General features: G+C 46.5%; 12 non-coding genes across 12 annotated transcripts; all 12 read left to right on the top strand.

The window, feature by feature from the left end:
- The first annotated feature begins 697 nt into the window (after positions 1-697).
- trnav-aac (transfer RNA valine (anticodon AAC)) lies at positions 698-770 on the top strand. Its single transcript has one exon. It is a non-coding gene; the product is annotated as a tRNA-Val (tRNA).
- Positions 771-2461: 1691 nt separating this feature from the next.
- On the top strand, positions 2462-2543 carry trnal-cag (transfer RNA leucine (anticodon CAG)). The gene has a single exon. It is a non-coding gene; the product is annotated as a tRNA-Leu (tRNA).
- Positions 2544-4022: 1479 nt separating this feature from the next.
- On the top strand, positions 4023-4095 carry trnav-aac (transfer RNA valine (anticodon AAC)). Its single transcript has one exon. It is a non-coding gene; the product is annotated as a tRNA-Val (tRNA).
- Positions 4096-5770: 1675 nt separating this feature from the next.
- On the top strand, positions 5771-5852 carry trnal-cag (transfer RNA leucine (anticodon CAG)). Its single transcript has one exon. It is a non-coding gene; the product is annotated as a tRNA-Leu (tRNA).
- A 1479-nt stretch (positions 5853-7331) lies between these two features.
- trnav-aac (transfer RNA valine (anticodon AAC)) lies at positions 7332-7404 on the top strand. Its single transcript has one exon. It is a non-coding gene; the product is annotated as a tRNA-Val (tRNA).
- A 1675-nt stretch (positions 7405-9079) lies between these two features.
- trnal-cag (transfer RNA leucine (anticodon CAG)) lies at positions 9080-9161 on the top strand. The gene has a single exon. It is a non-coding gene; the product is annotated as a tRNA-Leu (tRNA).
- Positions 9162-10640: 1479 nt separating this feature from the next.
- trnav-aac (transfer RNA valine (anticodon AAC)) lies at positions 10641-10713 on the top strand. Its single transcript has one exon. It is a non-coding gene; the product is annotated as a tRNA-Val (tRNA).
- A 1675-nt stretch (positions 10714-12388) lies between these two features.
- Positions 12389-12470, top strand: trnal-cag (transfer RNA leucine (anticodon CAG)). The gene has a single exon. It is a non-coding gene; the product is annotated as a tRNA-Leu (tRNA).
- Positions 12471-13949: 1479 nt separating this feature from the next.
- trnav-aac (transfer RNA valine (anticodon AAC)) lies at positions 13950-14022 on the top strand. Its single transcript has one exon. It is a non-coding gene; the product is annotated as a tRNA-Val (tRNA).
- Positions 14023-15697: 1675 nt separating this feature from the next.
- trnal-cag (transfer RNA leucine (anticodon CAG)) lies at positions 15698-15779 on the top strand. Its single transcript has one exon. It is a non-coding gene; the product is annotated as a tRNA-Leu (tRNA).
- Positions 15780-17258: 1479 nt separating this feature from the next.
- trnav-aac (transfer RNA valine (anticodon AAC)) lies at positions 17259-17331 on the top strand. The gene has a single exon. It is a non-coding gene; the product is annotated as a tRNA-Val (tRNA).
- A 3236-nt stretch (positions 17332-20567) lies between these two features.
- On the top strand, positions 20568-20640 carry trnav-aac (transfer RNA valine (anticodon AAC)). Its single transcript has one exon. It is a non-coding gene; the product is annotated as a tRNA-Val (tRNA).
- The last annotated feature ends 294 nt before the right edge of the window (positions 20641-20934 follow it).

Genomic DNA, 20934 nt, shown 5'->3' with positions numbered 1-20934 from the left:
ACGGGCTAACAGGGTTTCTGAGGTAACTTCCAGCAGCAAAAATCCTCAACTGAGGGTCTGGGAAAAATTCGTGGAGTATGGTCAGTCGGAGCAAAAGGAAGGAAGTCGTTCGTTTCTGCAGTGTTTCACAATACTACCTTTCCCGTGAGCAGTCGAACAGTCTAAACGATTGTGCCACAGACTGTGACGGCAAGCTCCGCTAAAAAGGAATCCTTTAAAACCGGTGTAAGCAACACGACGGTATTGGGGTACACCGCGTGGTAACAGATACTTCGGTGTATCTCGTCCATGCTCACCGTATAGCCAAAATTGAACAAGTCCCGTTCCCCAGCATTTGGCCCCAATCCCGCTAAACCCATCCTATCCAGAAACTCATCCGATTACCTTTGCAATTTTCTGAGTGTAATAGCCTCCTCCACTTCCTCTGGGAGCTCATTCCAAACACGCACAACCTTCTGTGTGGGAAATGTGCCTCAGGTCCTTTGTCAATTTCAGCCCACTCACCTTAAACCTATGCTCTCGATTTTTCAACTCACCCCAACTTGGGTAAAACACATAAATACTCAGTTTACAACCCTTCCGTAAGATCATGTTACGCTGGACAATAACAAGCTATTGGAAACAGAAAGGTGAAACGTAGAATTATTCAACTTTCAGTGCTGGATGCCACTGAGCTGCAGTGTGATCGCCTCGGCTGGTTTCTGTAGTGTAGTGGTTATCACGTTCGCCTAACACGCGAAAGGTCCCCAGTTCGAAACTGGGCAGAAACAGCGCAGAAGCTGCTTTGTCCTTCAACTGCAGCTATTCACATGCGCAAGAACGGAGCTTCCTTGCTTGCTCTCCTCTCTGCAAACCTGCCTTCGAATTTGCTTGAACGAATCTGCTCTCGTAGTGAAATATAAGGCAACTCCCTTTAATTATTGTGCAAAGCATTATAAAGTTTTTCTCCAACCTGGTTCTGATCATATGCCATTCTGTTTGAGAGTGTAGTTGCCGCGTTCTGATCCTTCCACGAAAAGCAGTACCGCATTTGCATTCCTTGCGCAGGCGGCCCGGTTCAAAGACAGGGAAGAAGCTGATGCGCTGGTGTCACAGCGCACCACGAATTCCTGAACTTGTCTGTCTGTCAAACGTACCCCAAAGTCGTCTCTGAAAGGCTTCATTTGGAAGCTGTCTGTCGTTATTCAACGCGCGAGAGTTGGCACCGGAGGTCCTGAATCATGTTTTGGAGCAGTTCGCACGTTAGTGGCTCATTCAATCAGCAACAGCAACGAAAAAAACATACACTCTCAGAGGAACCTCCGGACCTGTGCTGTCATAGCGTCGCTCGTATTAAGGTGCGCCCCGAGATCTAAGCCATGTTGGAACTGAAACGGAGGAATCGACAGAGAGGCTACAGAATGACATCGCATCCATTTAATTTTCTTTAAATCACTGACGAGCAGGAAAATGTTCACGGGGAGGGCGAGTGGAGAAGTGTGGCAATTGCAGCTCTGGTGAAGCTCCTTCTTTGTGATTCACTCAGCAAACAGAGACGTGAATGTGACTCAGGCGTGAGAGCTCATCACATCGAGAACAAAAAGCGATCAAGGGCAATTAGCACCTCTTCCGGAGTGGGGGTGGGGTGAGGTAATTACCTTTTGAGTTCTGTTACTATGTTCAGAAACTGCCTTTTAGATTGAGGTGAACAAAAACTCCATTTCTAATAAGCACCATGGAAGTTAGCAAAATGTATTGAGTCGCTTCTCGTCGATTCCCGCACAGGTTTCCGACTCAGTTGGTATCCATGTGGCTCATGTCCAGCAGTGAACATCTCTGCAGCGAATTGCACGGTTAAGGTAAAAGGCACGGAAAGTGTCATCTCGAAGTGGATCCGAGGTCAGAGCATCCTCACAATGTGATCTGTCGTTCTCGGAATGTAATGCGACTTCCGGTTTTAGGGTAGAGAACTTTCTTTGGGACCCTTATTCTGCAAAACAGAAACAGTGACTGAATAAATGCTGCACGGTATGATGTGGAACACGGCCTGCTCAGCTTTGTGCATTTTCCCTGTAGTCCGGTGTGTTTCGTGTTCCGTGTAAACGTGAAAGTCGTCCTGTTTCGAGCAATGGGTGAAATCATTTAGCAAAGCAAGAATCGAAATTGCAGTAATGTCAAGCAGCTCATGGTTATTTGACCAAAACATAAGTGAACATATATTGTCACGCACTCACAGATACATTTGTAGCTGAAAAGAGTCCGAGAAGATAGACTCAGCTTACGATTGATTTTTGTCTGGATTGATGGGCTATCATTATCTGCTGCGACATTGACATTGTAGCCGGGCACATCCCAGCAGCTGTGCGAGTCGGAGAGGGATCATGGAACCCTTTTCATGTGACTTTGCGTCTGTTGTTATGCAGGGGCACAATTAGAAATGCAAGCAAACTGGCCTTGCGGCGGGATGGTAGTGTGGCGGGCTGGTAGTGTGGCCGAGCGGTCTATGGCGCTGGATCCAGGTTCCAGTCTTGAGAAGGGCGCGGGTTCGAATCCCGCCACTGCCATTTCTGCTGTTGCACTCCGATGCTGCAGTTTGTTAAAATGCTGTTTCGGTCCCCACTGTCTTGATGTTGAAAACAAAAGTAAAATGGGTTTGCTTCCCGGGGAACTAACTGTGGTGTGGGATCATGCCACGCGGATAATCGCAAACAGCTCTGCTGTTCCAGGCAATTTGTGCGTTTACTGGAACCGAATGCAGACTGTTATTTCATCGCTGTTGTGATGAAACACGGTAGAAACGAACGACTTCCTTACCTTTGCTCCCACTGACCATACTCTGTGAAATTTTCCCAGACCCTCAGTTGAGGATTTTTGCTGCTGGAAGTTACCTCAGAAACCCTGTTAACTCGTAATGTGGTGACTCGACTCGTCGTTATTTGGTTTTCTGGCCAATGGAAAAATCGATCCAATGAATTTCGATGTCACATTTTATTGAATTTCTCCCATTTCCTTTATTTCCGTCCTGGAGACATCGGAAGGGAAAGGCAATCTAATCGAGACTGTGATTGGTGAAATTCACTTTTTATGGCCCGTTCTTATTATGTTTTTTCTTTCTCTCTTTTCAGCATTGTCTGGGAAGTGTTGGTGCACTAAGGCTGCAGTATGTTTGAAAGAGTAGTTTGGAATTGCCCTGTTGTTAGTTGTGAGATTACTTTATGACTCATGCCCTCGGACTGTCTCACATTTAGCATTCATGCATCTCTGTGTCTGAAAATGCATTCGGCATGCCAGTTTTGTTTGTGTTCCGTGTTAAATGCTTACTGTTTTGCGATTCGCTCAGTACATTACGGGCTAACAGGGTTTCTGAGGTAACTTCCAGCAGCAAAAATCCTCAACTGAGGGTCTGGGAAAAATTCGTGGAGTATGGTCAGTCGGAGCAAAAGGAAGGAAGTCGTTCGTTTCTGCAGTGTTTCACAATACTACCTTTCCCGTGAGCAGTCGAACAGTCTAAACGATTGTGCCACAGACTGTGACGGCAAGCTCCGCTAAAAAGGAATCCTTTAAAACCGGTGTAAGCAACACGACGGTATTGGGGTACACCGCGTGGTAACAGATACTTCGGTGTATCTCGTCCATGCTCACCGTATAGCCAAAATTGAACAAGTCCCGTTCCCCAGCATTTGGCCCCAATCCCGCTAAACCCATCCTATCCAGAAACTCATCCGATTACCTTTGCAATTTTCTGAGTGTAATAGCCTCCTCCACTTCCTCTGGGAGCTCATTCCAAACACGCACAACCTTCTGTGTGGGAAATGTGCCTCAGGTCCTTTGTCAATTTCAGCCCACTCACCTTAAACCTATGCTCTCGATTTTTCAACTCACCCCAACTTGGGTAAAACACATAAATACTCAGTTTACAACCCTTCCGTAAGATCATGTTACGCTGGACAATAACAAGCTATTGGAAACAGAAAGGTGAAACGTAGAATTATTCAACTTTCAGTGCTGGATGCCACTGAGCTGCAGTGTGATCGCCTCGGCTGGTTTCTGTAGTGTAGTGGTTATCACGTTCGCCTAACACGCGAAAGGTCCCCAGTTCGAAACTGGGCAGAAACAGCGCAGAAGCTGCTTTGTCCTTCAACTGCAGCTATTCACATGCGCAAGAACGGAGCTTCCTTGCTTGCTCTCCTCTCTGCAAACCTGCCTTCGAATTTGCTTGAACGAATCTGCTCTCGTAGTGAAATATAAGGCAACTCCCTTTAATTATTGTGCAAAGCATTATAAAGTTTTTCTCCAACCTGGTTCTGATCATATGCCATTCTGTTTGAGAGTGTAGTTGCCGCGTTCTGATCCTTCCACGAAAAGCAGTACCGCATTTGCATTCCTTGCGCAGGCGGCCCGGTTCAAAGACAGGGAAGAAGCTGATGCGCTGGTGTCACAGCGCACCACGAATTCCTGAACTTGTCTGTCTGTCAAACGTACCCCAAAGTCGTCTCTGAAAGGCTTCATTTGGAAGCTGTCTGTCGTTATTCAACGCGCGAGAGTTGGCACCGGAGGTCCTGAATCATGTTTTGGAGCAGTTCGCACGTTAGTGGCTCATTCAATCAGCAACAGCAACGAAAAAAACATACACTCTCAGAGGAACCTCCGGACCTGTGCTGTCATAGCGTCGCTCGTATTAAGGTGCGCCCCGAGATCTAAGCCATGTTGGAACTGAAACGGAGGAATCGACAGAGAGGCTACAGAATGACATCGCATCCATTTAATTTTCTTTAAATCACTGACGAGCAGGAAAATGTTCACGGGGAGGGCGAGTGGAGAAGTGTGGCAATTGCAGCTCTGGTGAAGCTCCTTCTTTGTGATTCACTCAGCAAACAGAGACGTGAATGTGACTCAGGCGTGAGAGCTCATCACATCGAGAACAAAAAGCGATCAAGGGCAATTAGCACCTCTTCCGGAGTGGGGGTGGGGTGAGGTAATTACCTTTTGAGTTCTGTTACTATGTTCAGAAACTGCCTTTTAGATTGAGGTGAACAAAAACTCCATTTCTAATAAGCACCATGGAAGTTAGCAAAATGTATTGAGTCGCTTCTCGTCGATTCCCGCACAGGTTTCCGACTCAGTTGGTATCCATGTGGCTCATGTCCAGCAGTGAACATCTCTGCAGCGAATTGCACGGTTAAGGTAAAAGGCACGGAAAGTGTCATCTCGAAGTGGATCCGAGGTCAGAGCATCCTCACAATGTGATCTGTCGTTCTCGGAATGTAATGCGACTTCCGGTTTTAGGGTAGAGAACTTTCTTTGGGACCCTTATTCTGCAAAACAGAAACAGTGACTGAATAAATGCTGCACGGTATGATGTGGAACACGGCCTGCTCAGCTTTGTGCATTTTCCCTGTAGTCCGGTGTGTTTCGTGTTCCGTGTAAACGTGAAAGTCGTCCTGTTTCGAGCAATGGGTGAAATCATTTAGCAAAGCAAGAATCGAAATTGCAGTAATGTCAAGCAGCTCATGGTTATTTGACCAAAACATAAGCGAACATATATTGTCACGCACTCACAGATACATTTGTAGCTGAAAAGAGTCCGAGAAGATAGACTCAGCTTACGATTGATTTTTGTCTGGATTGATGGGCTATCATTATCTGCTGCGACATTGACATTGTAGCCGGGCACATCCCAGCAGCTGTGCGAGTCGGAGAGGGATCATGGAACCCTTTTCATGTGACTTTGCGTCTGTTGTTATGCAGGGGCACAATTAGAAATGCAAGGAAACGGGCCTTGCGGCGGGATGGTAGTGTGGCCGAGCGGTCTATGGCGCTGGATCCAGGTTCCAGTCTTGAGAGGGGCGCGGGTTCGAATCCCGCCACTGCCATTTCTGCTGTTGCACTCCGATGCTGCAGTTTGTTAAAATGCTGTTTCGGTCCCCACTGTCTTGATGTTGAAAACAAAAGTAAAATGGGTTTGCTTCCCGGGGAACTAACTGTGATGTGGGATCATGCCACGCGGATAATCGCAAACAGCTCTGCTGTTCCAGGCAATTTGTGCGTTTACTGGAACCGAATGCAGACTGTTATTTCATCGCTGTTGTGATGAAACACGGTAGAAACGAACGACTTCCTTACCTTTGCTCCCACTGACCATACTCTGTGAAATTTTCCCAGACCCTCAGTTGAGGATTTTTGCTGCTGGAAGTTACCTCAGAAACCCTGTTAACTCGTAATGTGGTGACTCGACTCGTCGTTATTTGGTTTTCTGGCCAATGGAAAAATCGATCCAATGAATTTCGATGTCACATTTTATTGAATTTCTCCCATTTCCTTTATTTCCGTCCTGGAGACATCGGAAGGGAAAGGCAATCTAATCGAGACTGTGATTGGTGAAATTCACTTTTTATGGCCCGTTCTTATTATGTTTTTTCTTTCTCTCTTTTCAGCATTGTCTGGGAAGTGTTGGTGCACTAAGGCTGCAGTATGTTTGAAAGAGTAGTTTGGAATTGCCCTGTTGTTAGTTGTGAGATTACTTTATGACTCATGCCCTCGGACTGTCTCACATTTAGCATTCATGCATCTCTGTGTCTGAAAATGCATTCGGCATGCCAGTTTTGTTTGTGTTCCGTGTTAAATGCTTACTGTTTTGCGATTCGCTCAGTACATTACGGGCTAACAGGGTTTCTGAGGTAACTTCCAGCAGCAAAAATCCTCAACTGAGGGTCTGGGAAAAATTCGTGGAGTATGGTCAGTCGGAGCAAAAGGAAGGAAGTCGTTCGTTTCTGCAGTGTTTCACAATACTACCTTTCCCGTGAGCAGTCGAACAGTCTAAACGATTGTGCCACAGACTGTGACGGCAAGCTCCGCTAAAAAGGAATCCTTTAAAACCGGTGTAAGCAACACGACGGTATTGGGGTACACCGCGTGGTAACAGATACTTCGGTGTATCTCGTCCATGCTCACCGTATAGCCAAAATTGAACAAGTCCCGTTCCCCAGCATTTGGCCCCAATCCCGCTAAACCCATCCTATCCAGAAACTCATCCGATTACCTTTGCAATTTTCTGAGTGTAATAGCCTCCTCCACTTCCTCTGGGAGCTCATTCCAAACACGCACAACCTTCTGTGTGGGAAATGTGCCTCAGGTCCTTTGTCAATTTCAGCCCACTCACCTTAAACCTATGCTCTCGATTTTTCAACTCACCCCAACTTGGGTAAAACACATAAATACTCAGTTTACAACCCTTCCGTAAGATCATGTTACGCTGGACAATAACAAGCTATTGGAAACAGAAAGGTGAAACGTAGAATTATTCAACTTTCAGTGCTGGATGCCACTGAGCTGCAGTGTGATCGCCTCGGCTGGTTTCTGTAGTGTAGTGGTTATCACGTTCGCCTAACACGCGAAAGGTCCCCAGTTCGAAACTGGGCAGAAACAGCGCAGAAGCTGCTTTGTCCTTCAACTGCAGCTATTCACATGCGCAAGAACGGAGCTTCCTTGCTTGCTCTCCTCTCTGCAAACCTGCCTTCGAATTTGCTTGAACGAATCTGCTCTCGTAGTGAAATATAAGGCAACTCCCTTTAATTATTGTGCAAAGCATTATAAAGTTTTTCTCCAACCTGGTTCTGATCATATGCCATTCTGTTTGAGAGTGTAGTTGCCGCGTTCTGATCCTTCCACGAAAAGCAGTACCGCATTTGCATTCCTTGCGCAGGCGGCCCGGTTCAAAGACAGGGAAGAAGCTGATGCGCTGGTGTCACAGCGCACCACGAATTCCTGAACTTGTCTGTCTGTCAAACGTACCCCAAAGTCGTCTCTGAAAGGCTTCATTTGGAAGCTGTCTGTCGTTATTCAACGCGCGAGAGTTGGCACCGGAGGTCCTGAATCATGTTTTGGAGCAGTTCGCACGTTAGTGGCTCATTCAATCAGCAACAGCAACGAAAAAAACATACACTCTCAGAGGAACCTCCGGACCTGTGCTGTCATAGCGTCGCTCGTATTAAGGTGCGCCCCGAGATCTAAGCCATGTTGGAACTGAAACGGAGGAATCGACAGAGAGGCTACAGAATGACATCGCATCCATTTAATTTTCTTTAAATCACTGACGAGCAGGAAAATGTTCACGGGGAGGGCGAGTGGAGAAGTGTGGCAATTGCAGCTCTGGTGAAGCTCCTTCTTTGTGATTCACTCAGCAAACAGAGACGTGAATGTGACTCAGGCGTGAGAGCTCATCACATCGAGAACAAAAAGCGATCAAGGGCAATTAGCACCTCTTCCGGAGTGGGGGTGGGGTGAGGTAATTACCTTTTGAGTTCTGTTACTATGTTCAGAAACTGCCTTTTAGATTGAGGTGAACAAAAACTCCATTTCTAATAAGCACCATGGAAGTTAGCAAAATGTATTGAGTCGCTTCTCGTCGATTCCCGCACAGGTTTCCGACTCAGTTGGTATCCATGTGGCTCATGTCCAGCAGTGAACATCTCTGCAGCGAATTGCACGGTTAAGGTAAAAGGCACGGAAAGTGTCATCTCGAAGTGGATCCGAGGTCAGAGCATCCTCACAATGTGATCTGTCGTTCTCGGAATGTAATGCGACTTCCGGTTTTAGGGTAGAGAACTTTCTTTGGGACCCTTATTCTGCAAAACAGAAACAGTGACTGAATAAATGCTGCACGGTATGATGTGGAACACGGCCTGCTCAGCTTTGTGCATTTTCCCTGTAGTCCGGTGTGTTTCGTGTTCCGTGTAAACGTGAAAGTCGTCCTGTTTCGAGCAATGGGTGAAATCATTTAGCAAAGCAAGAATCGAAATTGCAGTAATGTCAAGCAGCTCATGGTTATTTGACCAAAACATAAGCGAACATATATTGTCACGCACTCACAGATACATTTGTAGCTGAAAAGAGTCCGAGAAGATAGACTCAGCTTACGATTGATTTTTGTCTGGATTGATGGGCTATCATTATCTGCTGCGACATTGACATTGTAGCCGGGCACATCCCAGCAGCTGTGCGAGTCGGAGAGGGATCATGGAACCCTTTTCATGTGACTTTGCGTCTGTTGTTATGCAGGGGCACAATTAGAAATGCAAGGAAACGGGCCTTGCGGCGGGATGGTAGTGTGGCCGAGCGGTCTATGGCGCTGGATCCAGGTTCCAGTCTTGAGAGGGGCGCGGGTTCGAATCCCGCCACTGCCATTTCTGCTGTTGCACTCCGATGCTGCAGTTTGTTAAAATGCTGTTTCGGTCCCCACTGTCTTGATGTTGAAAACAAAAGTAAAATGGGTTTGCTTCCCGGGGAACTAACTGTGGTGTGGGATCATGCCACGCGGATAATCGCAAACAGCTCTGCTGTTCCAGGCAATTTGTGCGTTTACTGGAACCGAATGCAGACTGTTATTTCATCGCTGTTGTGATGAAACACGGTAGAAACGAACGACTTCCTTACCTTTGCTCCCACTGACCATACTCTGTGAAATTTTCCCAGACCCTCAGTTGAGGATTTTTGCTGCTGGAAGTTACCTCAGAAACCCTGTTAACTCGTAATGTGGTGACTCGACTCGTCGTTATTTGGTTTTCTGGCCAATGGAAAAATCGATCCAATGAATTTCGATGTCACATTTTATTGAATTTCTCCCATTTCCTTTATTTCCGTCCTGGAGACATCGGAAGGGAAAGGCAATCTAATCGAGACTGTGATTGGTGAAATTCACTTTTTATGGCCCGTTCTTATTATGTTTTTTCTTTCTCTCTTTTCAGCATTGTCTGGGAAGTGTTGGTGCACTAAGGCTGCAGTATGTTTGAAAGAGTAGTTTGGAATTGCCCTGTTGTTAGTTGTGAGATTACTTTATGACTCATGCCCTCGGACTGTCTCACATTTAGCATTCATGCATCTCTGTGTCTGAAAATGCATTCGGCATGCCAGTTTTGTTTGTGTTCCGTGTTAAATGCTTACTGTTTTGCGATTCGCTCAGTACATTACGGGCTAACAGGGTTTCTGAGGTAACTTCCAGCAGCAAAAATCCTCAACTGAGGGTCTGGGAAAAATTCGTGGAGTATGGTCAGTCGGAGCAAAAGGAAGGAAGTCGTTCGTTTCTGCAGTGTTTCACAATACTACCTTTCCCGTGAGCAGTCGAACAGTCTAAACGATTGTGCCACAGACTGTGACGGCAAGCTCCGCTAAAAAGGAATCCTTTAAAACCGGTGTAAGCAACACGACGGTATTGGGGTACACCGCGTGGTAACAGATACTTCGGTGTATCTCGTCCATGCTCACCGTATAGCCAAAATTGAACAAGTCCCGTTCCCCAGCATTTGGCCCCAATCCCGCTAAACCCATCCTATCCAGAAACTCATCCGATTACCTTTGCAATTTTCTGAGTGTAATAGCCTCCTCCACTTCCTCTGGGAGCTCATTCCAAACACGCACAACCTTCTGTGTGGGAAATGTGCCTCAGGTCCTTTGTCAATTTCAGCCCACTCACCTTAAACCTATGCTCTCGATTTTTCAACTCACCCCAACTTGGGTAAAACACATAAATACTCAGTTTACAACCCTTCCGTAAGATCATGTTACGCTGGACAATAACAAGCTATTGGAAACAGAAAGGTGAAACGTAGAATTATTCAACTTTCAGTGCTGGATGCCACTGAGCTGCAGTGTGATCGCCTCGGCTGGTTTCTGTAGTGTAGTGGTTATCACGTTCGCCTAACACGCGAAAGGTCCCCAGTTCGAAACTGGGCAGAAACAGCGCAGAAGCTGCTTTGTCCTTCAACTGCAGCTATTCACATGCGCAAGAACGGAGCTTCCTTGCTTGCTCTCCTCTCTGCAAACCTGCCTTCGAATTTGCTTGAACGAATCTGCTCTCGTAGTGAAATATAAGGCAACTCCCTTTAATTATTGTGCAAAGCATTATAAAGTTTTTCTCCAACCTGGTTCTGATCATATGCCATTCTGTTTGAGAGTGTAGTTGCCGCGTTCTGATCCTTCCACGAAAAGCAGTACCGCATTTGCATTCCTTGCGCAGGCGGCCCGGTTCAAAGACAGGGAAGAAGCTGATGCGCTGGTGTCACAGCGCACCACGAATTCCTGAACTTGTCTGTCTGTCAAACGTACCCCAAAGTCGTCTCTGAAAGGCTTCATTTGGAAGCTGTCTGTCGTTATTCAACGCGCGAGAGTTGGCACCGGAGGTCCTGAATCATGTTTTGGAGCAGTTCGCACGTTAGTGGCTCATTCAATCAGCAACAGCAACGAAAAAAACATACACTCTCAGAGGAACCTCCGGACCTGTGCTGTCATAGCGTCGCTCGTATTAAGGTGCGCCCCGAGATCTAAGCCATGTTGGAACTGAAACGGAGGAATCGACAGAGAGGCTACAGAATGACATCGCATCCATTTAATTTTCTTTAAATCACTGACGAGCAGGAAAATGTTCACGGGGAGGGCGAGTGGAGAAGTGTGGCAATTGCAGCTCTGGTGAAGCTCCTTCTTTGTGATTCACTCAGCAAACAGAGACGTGAATGTGACTCAGGCGTGAGAGCTCATCACATCGAGAACAAAAAGCGATCAAGGGCAATTAGCACCTCTTCCGGAGTGGGGGTGGGGTGAGGTAATTACCTTTTGAGTTCTGTTACTATGTTCAGAAACTGCCTTTTAGATTGAGGTGAACAAAAACTCCATTTCTAATAAGCACCATGGAAGTTAGCAAAATGTATTGAGTCGCTTCTCGTCGATTCCCGCACAGGTTTCCGACTCAGTTGGTATCCATGTGGCTCATGTCCAGCAGTGAACATCTCTGCAGCGAATTGCACGGTTAAGGTAAAAGGCACGGAAAGTGTCATCTCGAAGTGGATCCGAGGTCAGAGCATCCTCACAATGTGATCTGTCGTTCTCGGAATGTAATGCGACTTCCGGTTTTAGGGTAGAGAACTTTCTTTGGGACCCTTATTCTGCAAAACAGAAACAGTGACTGAATAAATGCTGCACGGTATGATGTGGAACACGGCCTGCTCAGCTTTGTGCATTTTCCCTGTAGTCCGGTGTGTTTCGTGTTCCGTGTAAACGTGAAAGTCGTCCTGTTTCGAGCAATGGGTGAAATCATTTAGCAAAGCAAGAATCGAAATTGCAGTAATGTCAAGCAGCTCATGGTTATTTGACCAAAACATAAGCGAACATATATTGTCACGCACTCACAGATACATTTGTAGCTGAAAAGAGTCCGAGAAGATAGACTCAGCTTACGATTGATTTTTGTCTGGATTGATGGGCTATCATTATCTGCTGCGACATTGACATTGTAGCCGGGCACATCCCAGCAGCTGTGCGAGTCGGAGAGGGATCATGGAACCCTTTTCATGTGACTTTGCGTCTGTTGTTATGCAGGGGCACAATTAGAAATGCAAGGAAACGGGCCTTGCGGCGGGATGGTAGTGTGGCCGAGCGGTCTATGGCGCTGGATCCAGGTTCCAGTCTTGAGAGGGGCGCGGGTTCGAATCCCGCCACTGCCATTTCTGCTGTTGCACTCCGATGCTGCAGTTTGTTAAAATGCTGTTTCGGTCCCCACTGTCTTGATGTTGAAAACAAAAGTAAAATGGGTTTGCTTCCCGGGGAACTAACTGTGGTGTGGGATCATGCCACGCGGATAATCGCAAACAGCTCTGCTGTTCCAGGCAATTTGTGCGTTTACTGGAACCGAATGCAGACTGTTATTTCATCGCTGTTGTGATGAAACACGGTAGAAACGAACGACTTCCTTACCTTTGCTCCCACTGACCATACTCTGTGAAATTTTCCCAGACCCTCAGTTGAGGATTTTTGCTGCTGGAAGTTACCTCAGAAACCCTGTTAACTCGTAATGTGGTGACTCGACTCGTCGTTATTTGGTTTTCTGGCCAATGGAAAAATCGATCCAATGAATTTCGATGTCACATTTTATTGAATTTCTCCCATTTCCTTTATTTCCGTCCTGGAGACATCGGAAGGGAAAGGCAATCTAATCGAGACTGTGATTGGTGAAATTCACTTTTTATGGCCCGTTCTTATTATGTTTTTTCTTTCTCTCTTTTCAGCATTGTCTGGGAAGTGTTGGTGCACTAAGGCTGCAGTATGTTTGAAAGAGTAGTTTGGAATTGCCCTGTTGTTAGTTGTGAGATTACTTTATGACTCATGCCCTCGGACTGTCTCACATTTAGCATTCATGCATCTCTGTGTCTGAAAATGCATTCGGCATGCCAGTTTTGTTTGTGTTCCGTGTTAAATGCTTACTGTTTTGCGATTCGCTCAGTACATTACGGGCTAACAGGGTTTCTGAGGTAACTTCCAGCAGCAAAAATCCTCAACTGAGGGTCTGGGAAAAATTCGTGGAGTATGGTCAGTCGGAGCAAAAGGAAGGAAGTCGTTCGTTTCTGCAGTGTTTCACAATACTACCTTTCCCGTGAGCAGTCGAACAGTCTAAACGATTGTGCCACAGACTGTGACGGCAAGCTCCGCTAAAAAGGAATCCTTTAAAACCGGTGTAAGCAACACGACGGTATTGGGGTACACCGCGTGGTAACAGATACTTCGGTGTATCTCGTCCATGCTCACCGTATAGCCAAAATTGAACAAGTCCCGTTCCCCAGCATTTGGCCCCAATCCCGCTAAACCCATCCTATCCAGAAACTCATCCGATTACCTTTGCAATTTTCTGAGTGTAATAGCCTCCTCCACTTCCTCTGGGAGCTCATTCCAAACACGCACAACCTTCTGTGTGGGAAATGTGCCTCAGGTCCTTTGTCAATTTCAGCCCACTCACCTTAAACCTATGCTCTCGATTTTTCAACTCACCCCAACTTGGGTAAAACACATAAATACTCAGTTTACAACCCTTCCGTAAGATCATGTTACGCTGGACAATAACAAGCTATTGGAAACAGAAAGGTGAAACGTAGAATTATTCAACTTTCAGTGCTGGATGCCACTGAGCTGCAGTGTGATCGCCTCGGCTGGTTTCTGTAGTGTAGTGGTTATCACGTTCGCCTAACACGCGAAAGGTCCCCAGTTCGAAACTGGGCAGAAACAGCGCAGAAGCTGCTTTGTCCTTCAACTGCAGCTATTCACAAACGCAAGAACGGAGCTTCCTTGCTTGCTCTCCTCTCTGCAAACCTGCCTTCGAATTTGCTTGAACGAATCTGCTCTCGTAGTGAAATATAAGGCAACTCCCTTTAATTATTGTGCAAAGCATTATAAAGTTTTTCTCCAACCTGGTTCTGATCATATGCCATTCTGTTTGAGAGTGTAGTTGCCGCGTTCTGATCCTTCCACGAAAAGCAGTACCGCATTTGCATTCCTTGCGCAGGCGGCCCGGTTCAAAGACAGGGAAGAAGCTGATGCGCTGGTGTCACAGCGCACCACGAATTCCTGAACTTGTCTGTCTGTCAAACGTACCCCAAAGTCGTCTCTGAAAGGCTTCATTTGGAAGCTGTCTGTCGTTATTCAACGCGCGAGAGTTGGCACCGGAGGTCCTGAATCATGTTTTGGAGCAGTTCGCACGTTAGTGGCTCATTCAATCAGCAACAGCAACGAAAAAAACATACACTCTCAGAGGAACCTCCGGACCTGTGCTGTCATAGCGTCGCTCGTATTAAGGTGCGCCCCGAGATCTAAGCCATGTTGGAACTGAAACGGAGGAATCGACAGAGAGGCTACAGAATGACATCGCATCCATTTAATTTTCTTTAAATCACTGACGAGCAGGAAAATGTTCACGGGGAGGGCGAGTGGAGAAGTGTGGCAATTGCAGCTCTGGTGAAGCTCCTTCTTTGTGATTCACTCAGCAAACAGAGACGTGAATGTGACTCAGGCGTGAGAGCTCATCACATCGAGAACAAAAAGCGATCAAGGGCAACTAGCACCTCTTCCGGAGTGGGGGTGGGGTGAGGTAATTACCTTTTGAGTTCTGTTACTATGTTCAGAAACTGCCTTTTAGATTGAGGTGAACAAAAACTCCATTTCTAATAAGCACCATGGAAGTTAGCAAAATGTATTGAGTCGCTTCTCGTCGATTCCCGCACAGGTTTCCGACTCAGTTGGTATCCATGTGGCTCATGTCCAGCAGTGAACATCTCTGCAGCGAATTGCACGGTTAAGGTAAAAGGCACGGAAAGTGTCATCTCGAAGTGGATCCGAGGTCAGAGCATCCTCACAATGTGATCTGTCGTTCTCGGAATGTAATGCGACTTCCGGTTTTAGGGTAGAGAACTTTCTTTGGGACCCTTATTCTGCAAAACAGAAACAGTGACTGAATAAATGCTGCACGGTATGATGTGGAACACGGCCTGCTCAGCTTTGTGCATTTTCCCTGTAGTCCGGTGTGTTTCGTGTTCCGTGTAAACGTGAAAGTCGTCCTGTTTCGAGCAATGGGTGAAATCATTTAGCAAAGCAAGAATCGAAATTGCAGTAATGTCAAGCAGCTCATGGTTATTTGACCAAAACATAAGCGAACATATATTGTCACGCACTCACAGATACATTTGTAGCTGAAAAGAGTCCGAGAAGATAGACTCAGCTTACGATTGATTTTTGTCTGGATTGATGGGCTATCATTATCTGCTGCGACATTGACATTGTAGCCGGGCACATCCCAGCAGCTGTGCGAGTCGGAGAGGGATCATGGAACCCTTTTCATGTGACTTTGCGTCTGTTGTTATGCAGGGGCACAATTAGAAATGCAAGCAAACGGGCCTTGCGGCGGGCTGGTAGTGTGGCCGAGCGGTCTATGGCGCTGGATCCAGGTTCCAGTCTTGAGAGGGGCGCGGGTTCGAATCCCGCCACTGCCATTTCTGCTGTTGCACTCCGATGCTGCAGTTTGTTAAAATGCTGTTTCGGTCCCCACTGTCTTGATGTTGAAAACAAAAGTAAAATGGGTTTGCTTCCCGGGGAACTAACTGTGGTGTGGGATCATGCCACGCGGATAATCGCAAACAGCTCTGCTGTTCCAGGCAATTTGTGCGTTTACTGGAACCGAATGCAGACTGTTATTTCATCGCTGTTGTGATGAAACACGGTAGAAACGAACGACTTCCTTACCTTTGCTCCCACTGACCATACTCTGTGAAATTTTCCCAGACCCTCAGTTGAGGATTTTTGCTGCTGGAAGTTACCTCAGAAACCCTGTTAACTCGTAATGTGGTGACTCGACTCGTCGTTATTTGGTTTTCTGGCCAATGGAAAAATCGATCCAATGAATTTCGATGTCACATTTTATTGAATTTCTCCCATTTCCTTTATTTCCGTCCTGGAGACATCGGAAGGGAAAGGCAATCTAATCGAGACTGTGATTGGTGAAATTCACTTTTTATGGCCCGTTCTTATTATGTTTTTTCTTTCTCTCTTTTCAGCATTGTCTGGGAAGTGTTGGTGCACTAAGGCTGCAGTATGTTTGAAAGAGTAGTTTGGAATTGCCCTGTTGTTAGTTGTGAGATTACTTTATGACTCATGCCCTCGGACTGTCTCACATTTAGCATTCATGCATCTCTGTGTCTGAAAATGCATTCGGCATGCCAGTTTTGTTTGTGTTCCGTGTTAAATGCTTACTGTTTTGCGATTCGCTCAGTACATTACGGGCTAACAGGGTTTCTGAGGTAACTTCCAGCAGCAAAAATCCTCAACTGAGGGTCTGGGAAAAATTCGTGGAGTATGGTCAGTCGGAGCAAAAGGAAGGAAGTCGTTCGTTTCTGCAGTGTTTCACAATACTACCTTTCCCGTGAGCAGTCGAACAGTCTAAACGATTGTGCCACAGACTGTGACGGCAAGCTCCGCTAAAAAGGAATCCTTTAAAACCGGTGTAAGCAACACGACGGTATTGGGGTACACCGCGTGGTAACAGATACTTCGGTGTATCTCGTCCATGCTCACCGTATAGCCAAAATTGAACAAGTCCCGTTCCCCAGCATTTGGCCCCAATCCCGCTAAACCCATCCTATCCAGAAACTCATCCGATTACCTTTGCAATTTTCTGAGTGTAATAGCCTCCTCCACTTCCTCTGGGAGCTCATTCCAAACACGCACAACCTTCTGTGTGGGAAATGTGCCTCAGGTCCTTTGTCAATTTCAGCCCACTCACCTTAAACCTATGCTCTCGATTTTTCAACTCACCCCAACTTGGGTAAAACACATAAATACTCAGTTTACAACCCTTCCGTAAGATCATGTTACGCTGGACAATAACAAGCTATTGGAAACAGAAAGGTGAAACGTAGAATTATTCAACTTTCAGTGCTGGATGCCACTGAGCTGCAGTGTGATCGCCTCGGCTGGTTTCTGTAGTGTAGTGGTTATCACGTTCGCCTAACACGCGAAAGGTCCCCAGTTCGAAACTGGGCAGAAACAGCGCAGAAGCTGCTTTGTCCTTCAACTGCAACTATTCGCATGCGCAAGAACGGAGCTTCCTTGCTTGCTCTCCTCTCTGCAAACCTGCCTTCGAATTTGCTTGAACGAATCTGCTCTCGTAGTGAAATATAAGGCAACTCCCTTTAATTATTGTGCAAAGCATTATAAAGTTTTTCTCCAACCTGGTTCTGATCATATGCCATTCTGTTTGAGAGTGTAGTTGCCGCGTTCTGATCCTTCCACGAAAAGCAGTACCGCATTTGCATTCCTTGCGCAGGCGGCCCGGTTCAAAGACAGGGAAGAAGCTGATGCGCTGGTGTCACAGCGCACCACGAATTCCTGAACTTGTCTGTCTGTCAAACGTACCCCAAAGTCGTCTCTGAAAGGCTTCATTTGGAAGCTGTCTGTCGTTATTCAACGCGCGAGAGTTGGCACCGGAGGTCCTGAATCATGTTTTGGAGCAGTTCGCACGTTAGTGGCTCATTCAATCAGCAACAGCAACGAAAAAAACATACACTCTCAGAGGAACCTCCGGACCTGTGCTGTCATAGCGTCGCTCGTACTAAGGTGCGCCCCGAGATCTAAGCCATGTTGGAACTGAAACGGAGGAATCGACAGAGAGGCTACAGAATGACATCGCATCCATTTAATTTTCTTTAAATCACTGACGAGCAGGAAAATGTTCACGGGGAGGGCGAGTGGAGAAGTGTGGCAATTGCAGCTCTGGTGAAGCTCCTTCTTTGTGATTCACTCAGCAAACAGAGACGTGAATGTGACTCAGGCGTGAGAGCTCATCACATCGAGAACAAAAAGCAATCAAGGGCAATTAGCACCTCTTCCGGAGTGGGGGTGGGGTGAGGTAATTACCTTTTGAGTTCTGTTACTATGTTCAGAAACTGCCTTTTAGATTGAGGTGAACAAAAACTCCATTTCTAATAAGCACCATGGAAGTTAGCAAAATGTATTGAGTCGCTTCTCGTCGATTCCCGCACAGGTTTCCGACTCAGTTGGTATCCATGTGGCTCATGTCCAGCAGTGAACATCTCTGCAGCGAATTGCACGGTTAAGGTAAAAGGCACGGAAAGTGTCATCTCGAAGTGGATCCGAGGTCAGAGCATCCTCACAATGTGATCTGTCGTTCTCGGAATGTAATGCGACTTCCGGTTTTAGGGTAGAGAACTTTCTTTGGGACCCTTATTCTGCAAAACAGAAACAGTGACTGAATAAATGCTGCACGGTATGATGTGGAACACGGCCTGCTCAGCTTTGTGCATTTTCCCTGTAGTCCGGTGTGTTTCGTGTTCCGTGTAAACGTGAAAGTCGTCCTGTTTCGAGCAATGGGTGAAATCATTTAGCAAAGCAAGAATCGAAATTGCAGTAATGTCAAGCAGCTCATGGTTATTTGACCAAAACATAAGCGAACATATATTGTCACGCACTCACAGATACATTTGTAGCTGAAAAGAGTCCGAGAAGATAGACTCAGCTTACGATTGATTTTTGTCTGGATTGATGGGCTATCATTATCTGCTGCGACATTGACATTGTAGCCGGGCACATCCCAGCAGCTGTGCGAGTCGGAGAGGGATCATGGAACCCTTTTCATGTGACTTTGCGTCTGTTGTTATGCAGGGGCACAATTAGAAATGCAAGCAAACGGGCCTTGCGGCGGCCTGGTAGTGTGGCCGAGCGGTCTATGGCGCTCGATCCAGGTTCCAGTCTTGAGAGGGGCGCGGGTTCGAATCCCGCCACTGCCATTTCTGCTGTTGCACTCCGATGCTGCAGTTTGTTAAAATGCTGTTTCGGTCCCCACTGTCTTGATGTTGAAAACAAAAGTAAAATGGGTTTGCTTCCCGGGGAACTAACTGTGGTGTGGGATCATGCCACGCGGATAATCGCAAACAGCTCTGCTGTTCCAGGCAATTTGTGCGTTTACTGGAACCGAATGCAGACTGTTATTTCATCGCTGTTGTGATGAAACACGGTAGAAACGAACGACTTCCTTACCTTTGCTCCCACTGACCATACTCTGTGAAATTTTCCCAGACCCTCAGTTGAGGATTTTTGCTGCTGGAAGTTACCTCAGAAACCCTGTTAACTCGTAATGTGGTGACTCGACTCGTCGTTATTTGGTTTTCTGGCCAATGGAAAAATCGATCCAATGAATTTCGATGTCACATTTTATTGAATTTCTCCCATTTCCTTTATTTCCGTCCTGGAGACATCGGAAGGGAAAGGCAATCTAATCGAGACTGTGATTGGTGAAATTCACTTTTTATGGCCCGTTCTTATTATGTTTTTTCTTTCTCTCTTTTCAGCATTGTCTGGGAAGTGTTGGTGCACTAAGGCTGCAGTATGTTTGAAAGAGTAGTTTGGAATTGCCCTGTTGTTAGTTGTGAGATTACTTTATGACTCATGCCCTCGGACTGTCTCACATTTAGCATTCATGCATCTCTGTGTCTGAAAATGCATTCGGCATGCCAGTTTTGTTTGTGTTCCGTGTTAAATGCTTACTGTTTTGCGATTCGCTCAGTACATTACGGGCTAACAGGGTTTCTGAGGTAACTTCCAGCAGCAAAAATCCTCAACTGAGGGTCTGGGAAAAATTCGTGGAGTATGGTCAGTCGGAGCAAAAGGAAGGAAGTCGTTCGTTTCTGCAGTGTTTCACAATACTACCTTTCCCGTGAGCAGTCGAACAGTCTAAACGATTGTGCCACAGACTGTGACGGCAAGCTCCGCTAAAAAGGAATCCTTTAAAACCGGTGTAAGCAACACGACGGTATTGGGGTACACCGCGTGGTAACAGATACTTCGGTGTATCTCGTCCATGCTCACCGTATAGCCAAAATTGAACAAGTCCCGTTCCCCAGCATTTGGCCCCAATCCCGCTAAACCCATCCTATCCAGAAACTCATCCGATTACCTTTGCAATTTTCTGAGTGTAATAGCCTCCTCCACTTCCTCTGGGAGCTCATTCCAAACACGCACAACCTTCTGTGTGGGAAATGTGCCTCAGGTCCTTTGTCAATTTCAGCCCACTCACCTTAAACCTATGCTCTCGATTTTTCAACTCACCCCAACTTGGGTAAAACACATAAATACTCAGTTTACAACCCTTCCGTAAGATCATGTTACGCTGGACAATAACAAGCTATTGGAAACAGAAAGGTGAAACGTAGAATTATTCAACTTTCAGTGCTGGATGCCACTGAGCTGCAGTGTGATCGCCTCGGCTGGTTTCTGTAGTGTAGTGGTTATCACGTTCGCCTAACACGCGAAAGGTCCCCAGTTCGAAACTGGGCAGAAACAGCGCAGAAGCTGCTTTGTCCTTCAACTGCAACTATTCGCATGCGCAAGAACGGAGCTTCCTTGCTTGCTCTCCTCTCTGCAAACCTGCCTTCGAATTTGCTTGAACGAATCTGCTCTCGTAGTGAAATATAAGGCAACTCCCTTTAATTATTGTGCAAAGCATTATAAAGTTTTTCTCCAACCTGGTTCTGATCATATGCCATTCTGTTTGAGAGTGTAGTTGCCGCGTTCTGATCCTTCCACGAAAAGCAGTACCGCATTTGCATTCCTTGCGCAGGCGGCCCGGTTCAAAGA

Source organism: Chiloscyllium punctatum, chromosome 16 (assembly GCF_047496795.1).
Source record: "Chiloscyllium punctatum isolate Juve2018m chromosome 16, sChiPun1.3, whole genome shotgun sequence".
Taxonomy (NCBI): domain Eukaryota; kingdom Metazoa; phylum Chordata; class Chondrichthyes; order Orectolobiformes; family Hemiscylliidae; genus Chiloscyllium; species Chiloscyllium punctatum.
The sequence above is the reverse complement of the archived record's forward strand: the minus strand, read 5'-3'. Positions and strand labels throughout refer to the sequence as shown.